General features: G+C 39.0%; 2 protein-coding genes and 1 pseudogene across 2 annotated transcripts in view; 1 reads left to right on the top strand and 2 right to left on the bottom strand.

Annotated features, from left to right (window-relative positions):
- Positions 1-15,926, top strand: part of LOC132842459 (interferon-induced very large GTPase 1-like) — a 63,703-nt pseudogene extending 47,777 nt beyond the window's left edge.
- Positions 1-18,403, bottom strand: part of LOC132842105 (GTPase IMAP family member 8) — a 611,624-nt gene that overhangs the window by 343,167 nt on the left and 250,054 nt on the right. The window lies entirely within an intron of this gene.
- LOC132842477 (uncharacterized) overlaps positions 1-18,403 on the bottom strand; it is a 301,251-nt gene that overhangs the window by 195,454 nt on the left and 87,394 nt on the right. The gene's annotated exons all lie outside the window — the stretch shown is intronic.

Genomic DNA, 18,403 nt, shown 5'->3' with positions numbered 1-18,403 from the left:
TTGTGCCTTGTGCAGTTGCACCAGCAAGTTCTCTTCAGCCTTCTTTGCCTCCCTTTTCCTTTTCCTGTGAAGTTCTGTATGGTGTATCACATTTGCCTCGAAGGTGGCCCATGGCATAGTGTTCAAACCCACTACCGTCTCCAGCTGGTCTTGAACTTCTGCTGGAAGAGCCCTTTTTAACATGAGCTTGAACAGAGTCATACTTGCGGGCGTTTCATCCCACGAGGCTCCCATTTCATCCCTCCAAGACTCCTGGAGTTTCAATACAAACTGGGCAACTCCCTCTTCTTCCTCCAGCTTTAGTTTCTCCACTTTGCCCGGATCGGCTTTAGTTGGGTATGCTTCCCTTAGCTGGTCCCACAGACGGTTTCTGAATGGGCCAAAGGTTATTCCATCTGCTCTTGAGTCATTCGCTTCTTTTCCTAGTCCAGCGAGGCCAAACATTTCCATCATTTTTGCCTTCCCAACTGTCTGGCACAGGATTACCTTCAGGTCACCCAAGGCCAGACTCTGTCCCATTGTCTGTTCCTCAAACTTTGTGATCCATTTTTGTGCCCCTTCACACACACTTGGCAGTCTTTTTACTAGTCCAGTCACATCCATGAAGGTCCATGGCACATAATGTATTTGCTGTCCTTTGACTATTAGAGGATACTGTGCTGCCATCTTTGGCATTGTGTATTTGTCCGGCTCGGCTGCGGCTGCTCCACGCGACTCAGGCTCATCTATCTCCCCCTCTTCGTCACTGGAGGTTTCAGTTTCTTCTTTGTCCACCTCCCTTTTTTGACTTTGAGCCTGTGACCGTGTGATCACACATCTTCGGCCCTGTAGTAGTTTCCACTTCGCTTCATCTCTTTTGTATCTCATGGTGGGCTTGGCCCTCTTTCCTCGTTTTACTCTTTCGGTTGCTTTTGCTATCTTTTCTTCTTGTTCTTGCAACCTTTTCTCCAAGCCTTTGCATATTGCAGCTGTGGTTTCTTCTTTTTCATATTGTAGGCCTCTTATCCTTTGCTCGGCACGCTTCTGTTCTTCCTTTAGGTCTCCTCTCAACTCCTCCACTCGCATTTCCAGGTGAGATGTGTGTTCTTTCAGTTCCTGCATTATCTCATCTGCCATACAACTTTGTTTCAGAACTGTTTTAATTGCTTCACCTTGTTCTTTGTCTGGCCATAGGTTTACCTGCTCTAGTGAGGTTAATTGCACTTCTCCATCTATCCTCACTTTCATGCTTCTGTTATCCGGCTGAGATTTCTCATCTTCTGGGCCCCTCCCTTGGGATACTTCCTCATCGTTTTCTGTAGCCAGGGAGGTCTGTGACTGCTGTCCAGCAGATCTTTTCACCCTTTCGTCCACCGTTTCTGCTCCTTCTTTTTCTTCCTTCTCTTGGCGGGGCTCTCCTTGTCCTCCCGCTATGAGGGCCCTTTTGGCGTGAATTTCCAGCTTATCTAGAGATTCGTGCAGTCTATCCATCAGTGCACTCTGTTCTTCCCACTGTATGTCCTGCATTCGCCTTCTACTTGCCCAGTAGGCCTCGTCCATCCTCCTCATCCGATATTCTCTTGAGGCTGGTGTGCTGTGTGCTCGCATATATTGAGATTGGGGATGTCCTGCCAGCCATTCCGTGTTTATAGCTTCTGTCTGCTGGTGAGATAGGTGAGGATGTTCTTTCCCCCACTGGGTATTAATATCTTCTATCTGATCATCCCAGTGCAACTGGTATCCACCGCCTTCGTCCCTTTCCTGTTGATTTTCTTTTCCTTCTTCTTTTGTAGTCCCTCTTGGGTGTTCTGAACCCCCCTTTTGCTCATCTTTGTGTCTTAGAATCTCATTCTCCTCCCTCTGGCTCCCTTCTTCTGAGGAAGGATGATAGGACCCTTCGTACTTGTTCTTAATATCTCCTTTTTCTGCTGACATTTGTCGGATTACTCCTTTGACTTGTCCACCCGTGATTTCCAGTTCTATTTCTTGTGCTTCACCTTCTTGTCCCATATTTATTACAGGGTATATTCCCTGATAATCGGGCTTCTTTTGTTCGTTGTATGGCGGGGGTTTGAGCTGCTCCACCCATTCACCTGATGGTGGGGCTGTAGCCTTCTCTTTCTCCTGTTCTTTGCTCTGTGACATTTTTAGCTTCTCTTCCCTTCTTCTCTTTCCTTCCTGTTCAAACCACTCCACTATTTCCCATTTCTTCATAGTTTTATCTATACTCTCTTTTTTCGCTTCCCCCCAGCATTCTATTCTTTCCTTCATCTTTTTACATTTCCCCTCATCAAATGTCCCACTTTCAGGCCACTGCAACTCTCCCTTTGTCCGGTCTTGCCACTTTTTCATGTATTTTCTAATTTCTTTTTCAGCATCCTTGTGCCTCATTATTATAATTGCAGCTGGGGTAATTAGACTTTTTCCCTTCTCCATCATGCACCCCTATCTCGCCCTTGTGGCACTGTCACGTGGTACTAGATTTCTGTGTACTGTTGACTACTTCAGCTGAACGTTTATTCTCTCTCTGGTAAACGTGGTTGTGCAGGGGTCCTTCTAGTATGGCTCTCAAAAGAAACAAGGCAAATATTAGGATCTCAAAGTATACGTACAAAAAAAAATACAACTTTTAATTCAATAGTTATACTTAAAAATGGATTAAAATCAACCAGCTACATAATCAACCAAGTATTGACCCATCCTATAATTTAATTCACTAATCAATCAGATAAATACCAGTTATTCAATTAATTAATTAATCCAATCCAGATTAAAGTTAAATTGTTTTAGTCACTCGATAATTTCTCCCAACTGGTTTATTATTCCTCCTCTAACGCCTCATTTATAACATCATATAATAGTGTGTCCTCTAGTCAGTTAGAGAATGCCCCAGATTGGAAAGAAAACAATCTCTTGTTTTGGTTACACGTATCAGGGCGATTCAAGGCCTTACTGGCACAGAGTTATAGAGGCTAGAATGGAGGTTTCATTTCCACCAAAATAATTTTGCTGTAAAAATACTACAAGATACTACGGTAAACACATGTCAAGAGTTTATGAAGAACTCGAGATTATAACCATACGTCTTAGCTTCCAAAATGAATGAATGAATGAATGAATTTATATGAATATTTTACACTAACAGTAGTATTTGCTCAAAAACACAGGAAAGCTATTCTGTGTGTGTGTTCTAGGATTGCGCAATACACCTTAAGAATTGTTATCACTGGCAGCCCCCCCCCCGCCAGTTGGCCCTTATCGCACCTCCACTACCACACACACACAACTGCCGACAAACGGAAGGTGTTCTGAATACAGTGGAAAACCGTCATTGGGCTTCAAACTGTCTATCTCTACTCTACGGGCACCTATTGGCTCTTGTGGGGCCTTGTTTGATTCCTAGGAGTCTGGACTACAAATCTGACACCGAATTGTAGTTTTCTGATCCTCCAATGAGAAGTGAGAAATAAACTTACGGTTTTCGGTCAGAACAGTGATGATTGTGAGGCGAGCAAAGTGATGTGAATAATACGGCTGAGATTTTCCAACTCCCATGGATTCTTGGGAATCTAAGAATATGAACATCTATAATATTTGTTATGAAAGAAATCACTCCAGTGAGGAAAAGGAAGAGCTTAACGGCAAGTAACCCTTCTTATCATTTACTCAGTGTACCACTCTGTGTCTCACACAGTCCCTTGTCATAAATAGATGCTCTACTTGTTGTGTGTTACGTTACTTACCTCTTTGTACAGTCAATGCCGTTCCCAGATCCCGTTTAACTTGTCCAATCAGTGTACCTACAAAGAGTAATTCATCCTCCATACGAATTATGGGATTAATTTTTCTACATCACACATCAACCTGAATCGTCATTAGGTTCAACAATGCACATGAGTTATTCAAACACAATTTATACATTACCGTGCACTCATTACGTACTCTTTATCACGTGTGTGCTTATTTGTTCGTTTGTGCTTGTGTGTTCACGTACACTTATCACGTGTGTACTCATTTGTGCTTGTGGGTTCATGTACACTTATCACGTGTGTACTTATTTGTTCATTTGTGCTTGTGGGTTCATGTACACTTATCACGTGTGTACTTATTTGTTCATTTGTGCTTGTGGGTTCATGTACACTTATCACGTGTGTACTTATTTGTGCTTGTGGGTTCATGTACACTTATCACGTGTGTACTTATTTGTGCTTGTGGGTTCATGTACACTTATCACGTGTGTACTTATTTGTTCATTTGTGCTTGTGGGTTCATGTACACTTATCACGTGTGTACTTATTTGTGTACTTATATTGTGTACTTATATTGTGTACTTATCTCTGTACACACGTACACTTATCACGTACACTTATTATTCACTTATTATCATATACAGATTATCATATACAGATTATCATATACAGATTATCATATACAGATTATCATATACAGATTATCATACACTTAATACCGGGGGCCCCCCCTTTTTTTTTTTTTTTCTTTTTTTTTTTTTTCACCGTCCCTACCAAGCAGACCTGTCTCAACCAACAGCGGTATCTAGGGACTAACGCGTTTTCATCACCTGCCGTCCTGCCCCGGTCCGTGAGTTTAATAGCACTCACACCGGAGGATACGCTCCAGGAATTTTACCATGCGCTTTACCACCTGCCGTCCTGCCCCGGTACGTGAGTTTAATAGCACTCACACCGGAGGATACGCTCCAGGAATTTTATCGTGCACTTTACCACCTGCCGTCCTGCCCCGGTCCGTGAGTTTAATAGCACTCACACCGGAGGATACGCTCCAGGAATTTTATCCAGGCCTAACCACAACATAATACACTCATGAGATTTTTCACACACACACACACACACACACACTGTCACATATCAAAACCTTATCTAGTTATGGGGCTTTCCCTTTGCTTTTTCTCATCCAGCTCTTTATCTCACCCTTAGGAGTTCTTATCTCGAGGGCGGCTGTCCGCTCTCCTTCCCGGGGCCACCCCCCCGTTCAGGCCACAGATTCACTATACACAGACATTTGAGTTTAACAGGCGTCTGCTTACCTTGTTATTTATGGCCGGCCTCTGTAGCCCGTCAGAGAGAGCGGTCCCGGTTCCGGAGGCAGTTCACGCCGTCCCTACAGAGGTCGCTTCGTGGTCACCATTAAATATGTGGGAACTTAGAGCCCGTCTCCAAGTCGGCACATATCAGGGTGAATTATACTGATATACTTTATAATGCTTTTATGCTATATAATTGTTACTAAAACTTAATTTACTGATAGCACTAACATTAATACGAATTAAAACAATGGGAAAACTCCTCAGACCTGGATGAGAATGAGCAAACTTCTTTTATTGTGGTCAATCAGCCAACAATTCTCTAAGAGAAATTGCCAATTTGAAAGTAACAAAAGAAATCCCAAAAAACCCAAAAAGAAAAAGCATCTTCATGAAGAGCATCGGCATGCAAAAAACAAAAACCCTCCGGACGGACCTGCAGAGTTACAGGATTTTTTATGCATACACATTTGGCCCCAAAAATTCTCCTCTATATATACGTTTCCACGCGCCTCCTTATCGGTCCCCCCCCTCACAGACCGGTTTTCATATCACCTTTTCATTATGTCATCTTATTTACCGGAATCATCTCATATGTTTTTGTAACGTCCTGTTCCTTGCAGTCCCCTTGTTTTTTTCCTTCACCTTTTGCCCATATGCCCATTTATGGATTTTCCTCCCCTTAGTTCCCCGGGACCCAGGCCCGGGAGCCCAGGCCTGTGACCCTGGGTCTTCTTCATTCGCCATAACAATTATGCCTAAACAACAATTTTTGTTATTAAAAAGTGTGCTCAAAAAAGAGCTTCACTCCCTGGTCAAAGTTACATTTGCCTCTCAGTTTTTCTCGTGCCAGACGTCCGGAAGATTTAATCCTTCATTCAACTACAATGGGTAAGTTTCTCCTTTGCTATTTTCTACTATACATGATTTTTAATAATTATAAGTCACTCTATGAGTCTGATGTATGTCAAAAGTTATTATGTTAAAAGAAAGCTCTTATCTAAATTATTTCTCATACAAGAAAGCTCTTATCTATTTGTCATCTTATATTGTCACTATTGCTAAACTCCTGCTAAACTCTTACTGCTATACTGTTGTCATTATTATTAAGCTATTGCTACTATAATGTTACTTGTGTACAAAAACAATGGAGTTCTTTGCTGACTCCTCTAATCTGTTAACTGCTTGAATTTTGATATGATCTCATACTATGATCTCATGCTATGATCTCAGCCTGTCCTTGGTCAGGCTGGGCTTGTTTACACTTATCTCAAGCTCCCGTTCCTCTATCTCCTCTAACTCCTCTTATCTCCCTTCAGACCCTTCGCATCAGCCAGCTAGTCGCCCTATCAGGTCCACACCTCACCATCCTCGTCCGTCTCCCTACCCAAGGCCAATGGCCGCTGATGTCATGGAAAGCTATCGCCGCTTCCAGCTACTTCATATTACCCATGAGCTCGTTACGTGTCTGGAACAGCTCTGTTCTCCTGACCTCCCCGAGCATCCTCATCTGCTGTTCCATATTGTGAGAGGGCCTCTTACTAGCACGTCCTCGACTCAAACCCCTCTGCCTAACCTCGTGGATCAGAGAACCCAAACCGATGGCTGTCCTCATGTTGAGCTTTGCAACCCTGAGCTCGGGACTCCCGCTTCTCCTCCTCCTCCAGTGCCTCATGCCTATATCCGACCTCTCAGTCCTGCCTTGGCATCTCCTCCCTCTGATTCCGGCCCTGGAACCCCAGATTACATTCCTTCTTCTCCCTCTGATTATGGCCCTGGATCCCCAGACTATTCCCCTACTTCACCCTCCGATTACTGAGAATGTTTATAATAACCAATAAACCTATAACCATTCCCTCTGACTCCAATGTGGTTCTTATATATATATATATATCTCATATATATATATATTATCTTCAATTAATCATTACACCACGTCTTAATAATAATAATAATAATAATATATATATGTAATAATAATAATTATAATAATATTATAATGTAATGTGTATTCTCCTAAGGTTCAAGGATTTTTCACAACAACCCCATAAATAACTAGCAATATACTGGAGGATTCACCATTTAATTCTACAAAATGGTATCGATCAGACAGGTAGGATCTAAACCAACTTAAAGCCTGTCCATGAATACCTGTGTAATTTTGTAAGCGATCTATGTTGTGATCTATAGTGTCGAATGCAGCACTAAGGTCAAGTAGAACTAATAGTGACATACAGTCTTGGTCCGAAGCAGTTTCTGTGCTATGAAGGGGCCTGAAACCTGACTGAAACTCTTCGAAGATATTGTTCTCCTGTAAGAAGGAGCTCAGTTGAACAGACACAACCTTTTCTAGTATTTTAGACATAAACGGAAGGTGTGAAATAGGTCTGTATTTTGATAGTTAATTGGGATCTGAATTAGGTTTCTTAATGAGGGGCTTAATAACTGCCAACTTGAAGGATTTAGGGATGTAACCTAAAAATAGTGAGGAGTTAATAATATAAAGAAGAGGCTCACCAGCTTTATGTAACACTTCTGTCAGTAATTTAGTTGGAATGGGGTCTAGTGAACAAGTTGATGTAGCTGTAGTAATAAGTTTATCTAACTCTTCCTGTCCTGTACTTGTAAAGCACTGTAGTTGTGTGTCTAGAGCTTTAGGTGAGACTGGGGCACAAGGTGCTCTCACATGTTGAACATCAACTATTTTGTTCCTGATACTTTCCATTTTATCAGTGAAGAATCTCATAAAGTCCTACTGAACTGTGAAGGAATAATAGTGTGTTCAGATGGGACAACAGTGGGACAACATCTGATGGGACAACAGTGTCTAATGTGCTAGTGAATATAGCGTCTATGATGTTAGTCATTACATCTAGATGGTTTGTGTTTAAGGGTACAGTAAGAAGTCCAGACAGATCAGGCAGGTTATTTGTGAATCTGTCTTTAGTGGTCAGAATAATAGTTCTACCGAGTCGATAACGTGGTGAGACACAGTTAGTCTGTTCTACAGGTAGTGTGTACAGTATGAGGTAATGGTCTGTGATGTCATCATTTTGAGGTATATCTATATCAGTGACATCTATTCTGTGTGATATTATTTAATCTAGTGTATGATTAAGACAATGAGTTGCTCTAGTGATGTTTTGTTTAAACCCATATGAGTTTAGTAGGTCCATAAATGTGAGTCCTAAAGCATCGTTTGTGTCAACATGAATGGTAAAATCTCCTACAATTAATGCTTTATGAACGTTAACCAAAAAGTCTGAAAGAATATCTGCGAATTCTCTAAGAAAATCGGTGTAGGTGTAGGTGTAAGGCTGCTGGGTATGTAGAGGGCATAATGAATCCAACAGCTAGTGTCTCATATATTACTCCATTGATTATGTATCAGGGAAAGAGAGTATGTGTGGTATTACTGGGATTTGTAGATTGAGAGAACATAAAGATGATAAAGGTGGGTCTCTCCGGGCATTCATTGTTACGGGGGGATTCCGGTTCCACTCGGAGGAGGGGGAACTGGGTCTGGCCCCATTATTCACTCGTGTAGTGGATAGGGACACAGACAGGCGTCTGGAGCAGATAGAGAATGCGATTGGCTGGATAGGGTGTGATGACAGGGTAGGTTGTAAATCAGTGCAATTATAAATAAGGGGAAAGTGCAGGGGGTTAGCTCACAGATATATATATATATATATATATATATCGTCGCTGTCGGGCGGAATACTCATATCTCCAAAACTGTTATTTTTCAGGACATTAAAAAAACGCCGTACCTTATCTGCAGTGCACAGGGTTTAGTCCGCGTTGCAGTGGATTGTCTTGCGCTAAATTCCTGTCCTTAGACAAGCACCAGAACTAGCTGGGGTCAAGATTTTTTTTTCTTTGAGCCCAGTGTTTTGAAGACATTTACCTCAGAAGACGTGTTGATTCGTTGCGACTCTTCTTGAGGAGAAATATGCCGTGAAGCTCTCCCGCGGAGTGAGGAAGAGGTGGACAGTTGAAGTGTCCAATGGAGTTATGAGATTTGCGCTCAAGCTATTTATCTATAGCTCAAGACTTTAGATTGGTTAATAACTTGTAAAAATAACAGACCCACGTGGGGACTGACCAATAGCATCGATATGTGAATAAATATGAAATTGCCGAAATTTGGACATACGAGGTTTTTATATATATATATATATATATATATATATATATATATATATATATATATATATATATATACATACATATATATGTATGTATATATATATATATATATATATATATATATATATATATATATATATATATATATATATATATACATATATATATATATATATATATATATATATATATATATATATATATATATATACACACATACATATATATGTATGTGTGTATATATATATATATATATATATATATATATATATATATATATATATATACATATATATACACATACATATATATGTATATACATACATATATATGTATATATATATATATATATATACATATATATATATATATATATCTATGTATATACATACATATATATGTATATATATATATATATATATACATACATATATATATATTTATATGTGACCAGAAAATAATGAGGGCCTAAGCTTTCCAAATTGTGGGACTGTAAATTGTGGGACTGTCTATAGCTCAAGACTTTAGATTGGTTAATAACTTGTAAAAATAACAGACCCACGTGGGGACTGACCAATAGCATCGATATGTGAATAAATATGAAATTGCCGAAAGTTGCAGTACGTGCCCGAGAGCCTATAAAGAGGCGTGCTGGTAGCTGCGGGTTTGTCTGAAAGACACCCACAACGTTACATTCACAGCATTGATGACCCGCCTGGCTGCTACTGTATAATAACTCAGTCTGTATATTTGGTGGTGTTGGCATTCTTCAGAAGAGATCTGTATGCGGCCATTTTGCATAGGCTCTTCTCTTTCTACTTAAGGAAAGGCCAAATGTGTAAGTTATCTGTAAGGATAAGGCAAAGAGATCCATTTGCAGAACAGCATATATAAATAGATAATAAACAGATGACATGCACATGAAAGGCAAAAATATTGTAGAAATACAAAGGTTTGGTATGCAGCACAACAGAGTGCTGGCATGGCCTCGGTATTTATCTCCATAATCCCGGAAGTAACAACAGGAAGGTGTTTTGTCTGGCTGTTGCATTGTGTTAGCGGAGGAGGAATATTTAATTAATAATATTAGACAGATGATCTATGTTCTATTATCCTCTTTTCTGACTCGCAAATCCCCACTAAAGCTTTGGGAGATCATGCTGCGATTTCTCATGACCTGAACAAGGACATGTTGTCACCATCAAGAGCATGATGTGGGAGATGAGGAGCAAATATCAGTGAAAATATTACTGCCAATTACTGTTTGTTTCAGTACATATTGTACACACATTGTACTGACTATATGTATGAGCATACTGCACATTTCACATGTTGATTTCATTATGTTTGTTAATTGTACACATTGTACACACATATTGCACTGACAATATGTATGAGCAAATTGCACATTTTCATGTCAACTCATTATCTATATCCTTATCTGTATAATTGTTCTGCAATTTCTGGAGTTTGCTCCTAAGAATTTCACTCACCAAGGCACATGTGCTGTGGTGATGTGACAATAAAGTGACTTGACTTGATATTCTTTCTCTTTATATCAACAGTGTGGAATCTGTTAGTTAGTAATTAAATATGTCATTTTTTTACAGAGGGTAGAAGCATGCATATTGAATTCATAAAACTTGATTTGAATTTAATTTAATTGAAAGCATGCAGTTGGTAGAAAAATAGTACAAGTTTAAATGTAATTTTCTTTTTTCCCCAGGAAGAAGAAATAAAAGCACTTATGAGCAGACTTAACCTTATGGATTGGCAACAAAAATGTTTGCAAAGTACTGATTGCCTTGAAATAACTAAATCCTCACTAAACTACCAAAATCCTGAGAGTAATGTGGCCCAAGTCTTTCTAAAGCAACTACTAACAATGAATTACAATGCAAGATACTGCATCAGAAAGGAAACCAAAAAACTCTCAGGAAATACTGAAAAGACAGAAATTGAGCTCCACCCCATGGATGTCCAGATGGCGGTGTTCTACAGCTCTGATCATTTCCTACAGCAGCTAATAGCAACTAAGCTAGCTCAGTGTCAGTACGCTCTGCCTCTGCTGGTGCCCAATCTCCTCACCAGAGAGATCGAGTTTCCTCTCTGGACCTTTCGCAAAGTCAAGAAGAGCTGGAGGACTAGAACTTCCATTAGTGAGGACAAAATGATTGTTGAGACAGAAACTCCAATGGTGGCATTCTTTAGGTTTGGTTCTGTATCTTCATCTAAGTCTCAGCTGATTAACAGCTTGATCAATGAAAAGCATCACACATTCTTCCACAGACATTCTCCAGGCAGCAGCAAAAACCAGTTACTGATGGATGGAGTGGTGGAGATTGCTTGGTACTGCCCTTCTGGGAAGGAAACTGATCATTTCCCTGACTGTGTGACGTTCTGTAATCTTCATGGTGAAGCTGGAGCTCATGTGACACAGCATGATATTTTAACCAAGATGTCGTCTCTGAATGTTGTCTTTATACCTGATTTTGGTCAGAAAAATCACTACAAGGGATTAGTGAAACGGCTCTTTAGCTCCCCAAAGCCTCTGATTTGTGTTCTGACAGATGATGATTCTCCTGTAACAGAGCTGGTAAAGGGGAAGTTCAGTGTTGGAGTAAAGGACAGAAATCAGCATGATGTGTGTGAAGAACTGAAAGGAACTATCCGACTTTGTCTATCAGAAACGTCAAACACCTTTAAACTAGAAGATCTGGCCAAGGATACACAGGTCAGAGTTGATGAAGATAATGGACTCTGTAAGAACGGAAAGGAAGCTGCCTTCAAGATAATGTCTCTGCTGAAGAATAATGACCAGTCCTTACACAAAGAAACAAGTCTACCATGTCAGGGGAAACTGTGGCATGACTGGTGTAAGAGCAATAAAGAACTACACCGACCTCATGGACACAACATAAACAAGTACACAAGTGAAAAAAAAGAGGAAATGGAGCAAATCCGGGAACAGCAGCAAAAACATGGTCTTAGCAAATTCATGAACTGCTTTATCCAAGGACTGAATTCTGAGGATGCTGATGAGAAACTGTACTTCCTGAAATGGGTAGAAATCCTTCTGAACAATTTCACTGTAAAACGTCTCTCCACCTTACATCAGGAGTATGATGAAACGTGGTCAAAAGTTTCGGAAGTAAAGAAATCTCATGATATAGCAGATGAACTGGAAACTACAAAAAAGCTTGAGGAACTGTCAGAGCAGCTGAAGTCTGCTTCTTTTGGTTTAGAACATATACTCAGGGAGATGGGACAGATATATGAGTCATATCAGTCTGTAAAAATAAAAAAAAACAGAAATGAAGCAAAAAGCAAGCATTCCTTTATTTCCTGCCCTTGCAGCTGAACTCATGCTTTCAGGTTATCCACTGGAGCTGATGGATGGAGATGCTTCTCATGTTCCTCTGATCTGGGTTTCAGCAGTTCTAGATGAACTTGTGAAGGTACTGGGGGATCAGAGAGTGTTTGTGCTGTCAGTTTTGGGGATTCAGAGCTCTGGGAAATCCACCATGCTGAATGCCATGTTTGGACTCCAGTTTGCTGTCAGTGCTGGAAGGTGCACCAGAGGAGCCTTCATGCAGCTGGTCAGAGTGTCAGAGGAGATGAAGAAAGAGCTGAAGTTTGACTACATTCTAGTTGTAGATACTGAAGGACTTTCAGCACTTGAGCTCGCAGGAACATCCACTCGACATCATGACAATGAACTCGCCACATTCGTTGTTGGTCTTGGAAACCTGACCTTGATCAATATCTTTGGAGAGAACCCTGCTGAGATGCAGGACATCCTTCAGATTGTTGTTCAGGCCTTCCTGAGGATGAAGAAGGTCCAACTCAATCCCAGCTGTTTGTTTGTCCACCAGAATGTTCCAGATGTTACAGCCGGACAGAGAAACATGGAGGGACAGAGAAAACTACAAGATAATCTGGATAGAATGACCAAGCTGGCTGGTGAGGAGGAATCCTATGAAGCAGAACGTTTTAGTGACGTCATAGCATTTGACATAAAAAAAGATGTGAGATACTTTGCACAGCTGTGGGAGGGAAGCCCACCCATGGCTCCTCAAAACCCATTATACACTGAACATGTGGAAGAGCTGAAGAAAACAATACTGTCCAGAGCCACAGAAAGTCCTACTCTAACACTGACACAGTTTAAATCACGGATTAAAGATCTCTGGCATGCACTTCTATGTGAAAACTTTGTGTTCAGTTTCAGAAACACACTGGAGATCGCAGAATACAGAAAACTGGAGGAGAAATATGGGACATGGACCTGGGATCTCAGGAAATCTATACTAGATATACAAGACAAACTACACACCAGCATCAACAACAAACAACAGTGCACAGTTGAGAGAAAGGAAATTATAGATAAAATGAGAGAAACATTTAATAATGTGACAAAATCAGTGCAATGTTGCTTTGAAGAAAATAAAGACAGGAGAGACATTATTCAGCAATGGAGAGAAATTTTTACGAAAAAGGTTCAAAATCTACATGGTGTGACACAAACAGTGAGAGAGCTGCATGAGGTCATTTACCAAAAGCAAACCTGCAAAAACCTGGAAGATCAGAAATCTCAGTATGAGGCAGAACTTTTTAAAAAGAGCAAAGCGCTGGCCTTGGAACTGAAAAGCAAAGCAAATGATGAAAAGCAGTCGGAAGAACATTTTGATTTATTGTGGAAAAACTGGGTCTCTGAACTGACTGCAAACCTGACTAGAACACAAGTGAACATAGCAGAAGACATAACACAAATATTGTGTGAACACTATGAAAGAAGTCTTCCGTCTGAGAGGAAACCTGAAAAGTATAAGAACATAAGCACGCGAGGTGATTATAAGAAATATATAACACCTCGAAATAAGTGGACAGCTGTTAAAGATTGGCTTTTACAGTTACCACCTGAGAGCCAAGACCCTATAAGGCAACTGATCCTGAAAGTCATTGAGCAAACTAAAGACCTGATTAAATCAAAACCAGTTGCAAAGACGGGCTACAAATCAGCCTACATTCAAGAGATTGTTCGACTGGTAAGAAAAGCTGTGGCTGAATATCAGTCTCCAGATTATGAGTTGAACAAAACGTTCTCACTGGATCTCTGTCTGAATGTGTGTGACATTGCGAAAGCAGAGTTTGAAAAGCAACAGAAGAAATTTGAAGAGAGTTTTGATCCATTAATCTATCTAGAGAAAATGAAGCCAGAATACTACAGTGTTTTTCAGAAATCCTGTGAAGGCGCCACATCTACAGCAGTGTTTGGAGCATTAATCTGCAGACAGCTTGGAGACTCTATCCTACAGAGTGTGTACAACGATACTGAAAATTATCTGGCTGATGAAATGAAGGCAAACTGTCCAGAATTTAATGGAAACAGGACAAACCTGGAGAAACACATTCTCATATCACTTGCTGAAGAGCAGAACTTTGAAAGGTTTATGAGCTACATCTTGACACCTAAGGAACATTTTGAGAGCTTTATTAAAGATGTTGTAAAAGTTTTCATGACTAAAGAAAACCCCAGAGTTCTTGCTCACATTAAAAGAATTCTTCAACACAAACAGAGGTGTGTAATCACTGCAGCAGAAACTGCAACTCAGGAAGTGACAAAGAGCAAAGGAGATGCAAATATCTGGCTGGAAAAATTCTCCAGTGGTCTGAAAGTTGATGTTGAATACAATACGGAGCATCTGAGTGGAAGTAACTGTAAAGACATCAGTGATTTTCAGCTGCTTACAGATGTAGTGAGAAGAGAAATCTCCCTCATTACTGAAGAGCTGAACAGGAAGTTTAACAGTATGTCTGATCTTAAAATGGAGAAGTTCAGGAAGAGTCCAGATAAGATTCTGAATGAACACCTCTGTAGATGCTGCTGGGTTCAGTGTCCATTCTGTAAAGCCATCTGTACCAACACAATAGAGGGACATGATGGAGATCACAGTGTCCCATTCCACAGGGTAAATGGTATCAATGGGTGGTATTACAGAGGAACAACAAATCTCGCCGCTGGTTTCTGCACAAAAAATGTACAAAGTGATAAAGGTTTCTACCCAAGTCATAAGGATGAAGTGCGTATTCCTTTCAAATCATACAGAACTGCAGGAGGAGTCTATGCGACCTGGAGCATCACCCCAGACACGTCTGAGCTGCCATACTGGAGGTGGTTTGTGTGTACATTCCAGAAGGATTTGGAAAACCATTATAAAAAAACATTCCAGGGAAGTGGAGAAATCCCTGAAGTATGGAGACAGTGCAGAAAGGAAGATGTTCTTAAAAGTTTGGATAAATACATGTAATTAAACTGATTCTGTGTCACCTAGAAAGAACAAAACTCAGTAATGAACCTGCTGCTGAAGATACAGTGAGAATTTAACCAACTTTCTCTGGCATGCCACATTACACTGTAATGATCAGATCTGTTACTAAGCAGCTCATTAACAATGATTTATATAACAGTTTTATTATTACTTCACATTTATTCTTACATGTAATTAATCAAAGATTTATTTTACATTTTACAAAGATGGACATTTTTAACAGTTATTGAGGTGAAAGTTATGTTATTAATGTATTAGACTAATGATTTTTTACAATTATAATTAGTAGCATCAACTGATTCTATTTCAGTAGAAACAGCTTTTAATTAGAAATGTTATTACATAAATATTTTGATTAATTTTGCTTTTAATCTAATTCAGAAATGTTTTCTATATAACAACTGAAATGCAAACGTAATACTCTTTAATTAAATATCTAAATATTAAAATCAAGCATATTTTGATTAAAGCTATGTGATTTACTCTTCTTTTGGTGTTTTTTTAGTGTCCAGATTAAACATCACAAATGTTCTCACTGTTCTCATATCTACTAAAATCAAACATCACATCCACCAGAAAATAAATAATAAACTCTGTAAGAAATCTACTGAGAACTTTCCAGAATATATTTATTTTTTCTTATATAGTTCTAACAAAGGATCCTCTTCAAGTTCTTCTACCTAATCTATTGTTTGTATCTTTAGATGAAGGAGTCAGACTTAGACCTTCTTGTCTTTTCGTCACAATGGGAGGTCTTGTTTTTATTAAATGTATTCACCAATACGCCATTCTTATTGACTTTAAAAACAACACCCTCCACCATTCCTCTCTCAAAGTCAGTGACCTTGTGGTCAGCAACCGGTTGTATTTCTTATAAGGTATACTTCCTTTCAAAAAGCTCAGGGCCCCAGCAGTGGCAGCTTGGTGGACCTGGGGTTCAAACCCATGACCTTCCAATCAGTAGCCCAACACCTTAACCACTGAGCTACCACATCACTTCTTTCCCCCACGAGCTTTGTGGTTTCCCTTTAAGGGCTACAGATATCATCAGCCACATTATCAGCAGTATCCCATGTGCACTGAGGGGTCACTTTTTAAGAGAGCCTTTATATAACAAACTCAGCACATCTTATCTTTTAACAACACAAACAATATTATTGCGTACATGTTTTGAAAGCAAAGTAAAAAAAAAAATAAAGTAAATAAAACTTAATCACTTTAATATTCTTGATCTTGATCCATTCTTCATTTCTGTCTCGGTTCAGAGTCTGATTCTTTTTCATCCATTGATTTCTACAAGCTTCATTTTCTTTAATTCATTCACCAGTTGTTTTATTTCTTCTGCTTTTTCTATTCTCTTCTTTTTTTCTCTTTGTCTTTGTCTCCTAGCTCTATGTTTTCTGGTATTTGTGGCCTGAATCTCACTTTTCTTTTGTATGGGAATATGAGAGTAGGGTTTTGAAGTTGGATAGCATCGGTAAGGTTCATCTAATGAGAATGAAGTTAACCATTCATTTAATTCATCATCCATTCTACCTACTCCTACTAAAGTCCCATTCTTACAACAAGGTGTGTGTTACAGGTGTGTGTTACAGGTGTGTGTGTGTTACAGGTGTCTTATAGCAGTGTGTTACAAGTGTGTGCCACAGGTGTACTGTATGTTATAGGTGTCTTATAGCAGTGTATTACAGGTGTGCGTTACAGGTGTGTGTTATGTGTGTGTTACAGGTGTTACTAGTTTAGAAAACACAGTTCATCACAACATTACAAAAAGAGAGATTTTTAATTACATTATCCCTAAAATAATTGTTTAATGTTGTAAAATTCAGACTATTATGTCCTCCATATTTATGTAATTCATAAAGACAGATTTATTGCTGTCATGTATTTTATTTTTCTAAATAAAATCTAGGAGTATTCTGTCAGGTGATAAGATTATTAACCCTCAGTCCTGTAGAGATTCCCTCTACTTCACATCATAACATTCTCCCTTTTTGTGATCAATCTCTTTGTAACATGTAATTAAATTAGAATTAAAATAGTTTTATATATCATTAGATTAAAGTTTAGAGCATCTAAATATAAACAAATCTAAATAATATAATTACATCTTTAACTGAAATATTGTAAATAAAGGCTCCTCTTTATTGGTGATGACCAGCAGGTTATGATTTATGAGTCTAGAAGTTTTATAACATTGTTATTTCTCTTTTATTGTAATAGACATGTGGGTCGAATCACTTCTGTATCATCTGCTATCTGATTTATAATAATCTGCTTCTTACCACTGAAATTCCTTTTAATCCACTGCTTTTAACTGCATTGTTAGAAGTTCAGTAGAAGATACAAGGATCTTTAAGATCTTTAAAATAAAGGACATCCAACAGACTTTTGGTTAAATTGACTAAACCCAATATTTCTATGGAGCACAAAATCTTTTACTGTGTCTAAAAATGTTTTTATAGCAAATGTGGATAATGAAGTAAATCCAGCACCGAGATCTAATATTGTTTGCAATTTTTTAATTCCTCATAAATCCTGACTGAACTTTATTAATAATCTGTTTTTAATCCAATAAAATGTTGACTGAAATGTTGAACTCATTTTATTAAAATGAATTAAATAATAACCAGTTTAGCAGGAAATGTCTATTTTTTCAATAGTTTCTAAACACATTAAAGAGAAAATGTCCTCACAGGTCAGAAATGTCTCCCTGAGATCTGGGACTGTCACATCACTGTTTATGATCCATGTTACAGTGTGTACAAGAGTTATAACACCACAGACCATAATGTCCAGCATCCATCAGCACTCCACAGACTCACCAGACGTTTATCTACTTTCACCTCTTCCTTGTTTTATGGGTTTAAACTCTTTC

This window comes from Tachysurus vachellii, chromosome 3, assembly GCF_030014155.1.
Source record: "Tachysurus vachellii isolate PV-2020 chromosome 3, HZAU_Pvac_v1, whole genome shotgun sequence".
NCBI classification, from domain to species: Eukaryota; Metazoa; Chordata; class Actinopteri; order Siluriformes; family Bagridae; genus Tachysurus; species Tachysurus vachellii.
Note: the sequence above shows the minus strand (reverse complement) of the source record. Positions and strands in the feature narration are given on the sequence as shown.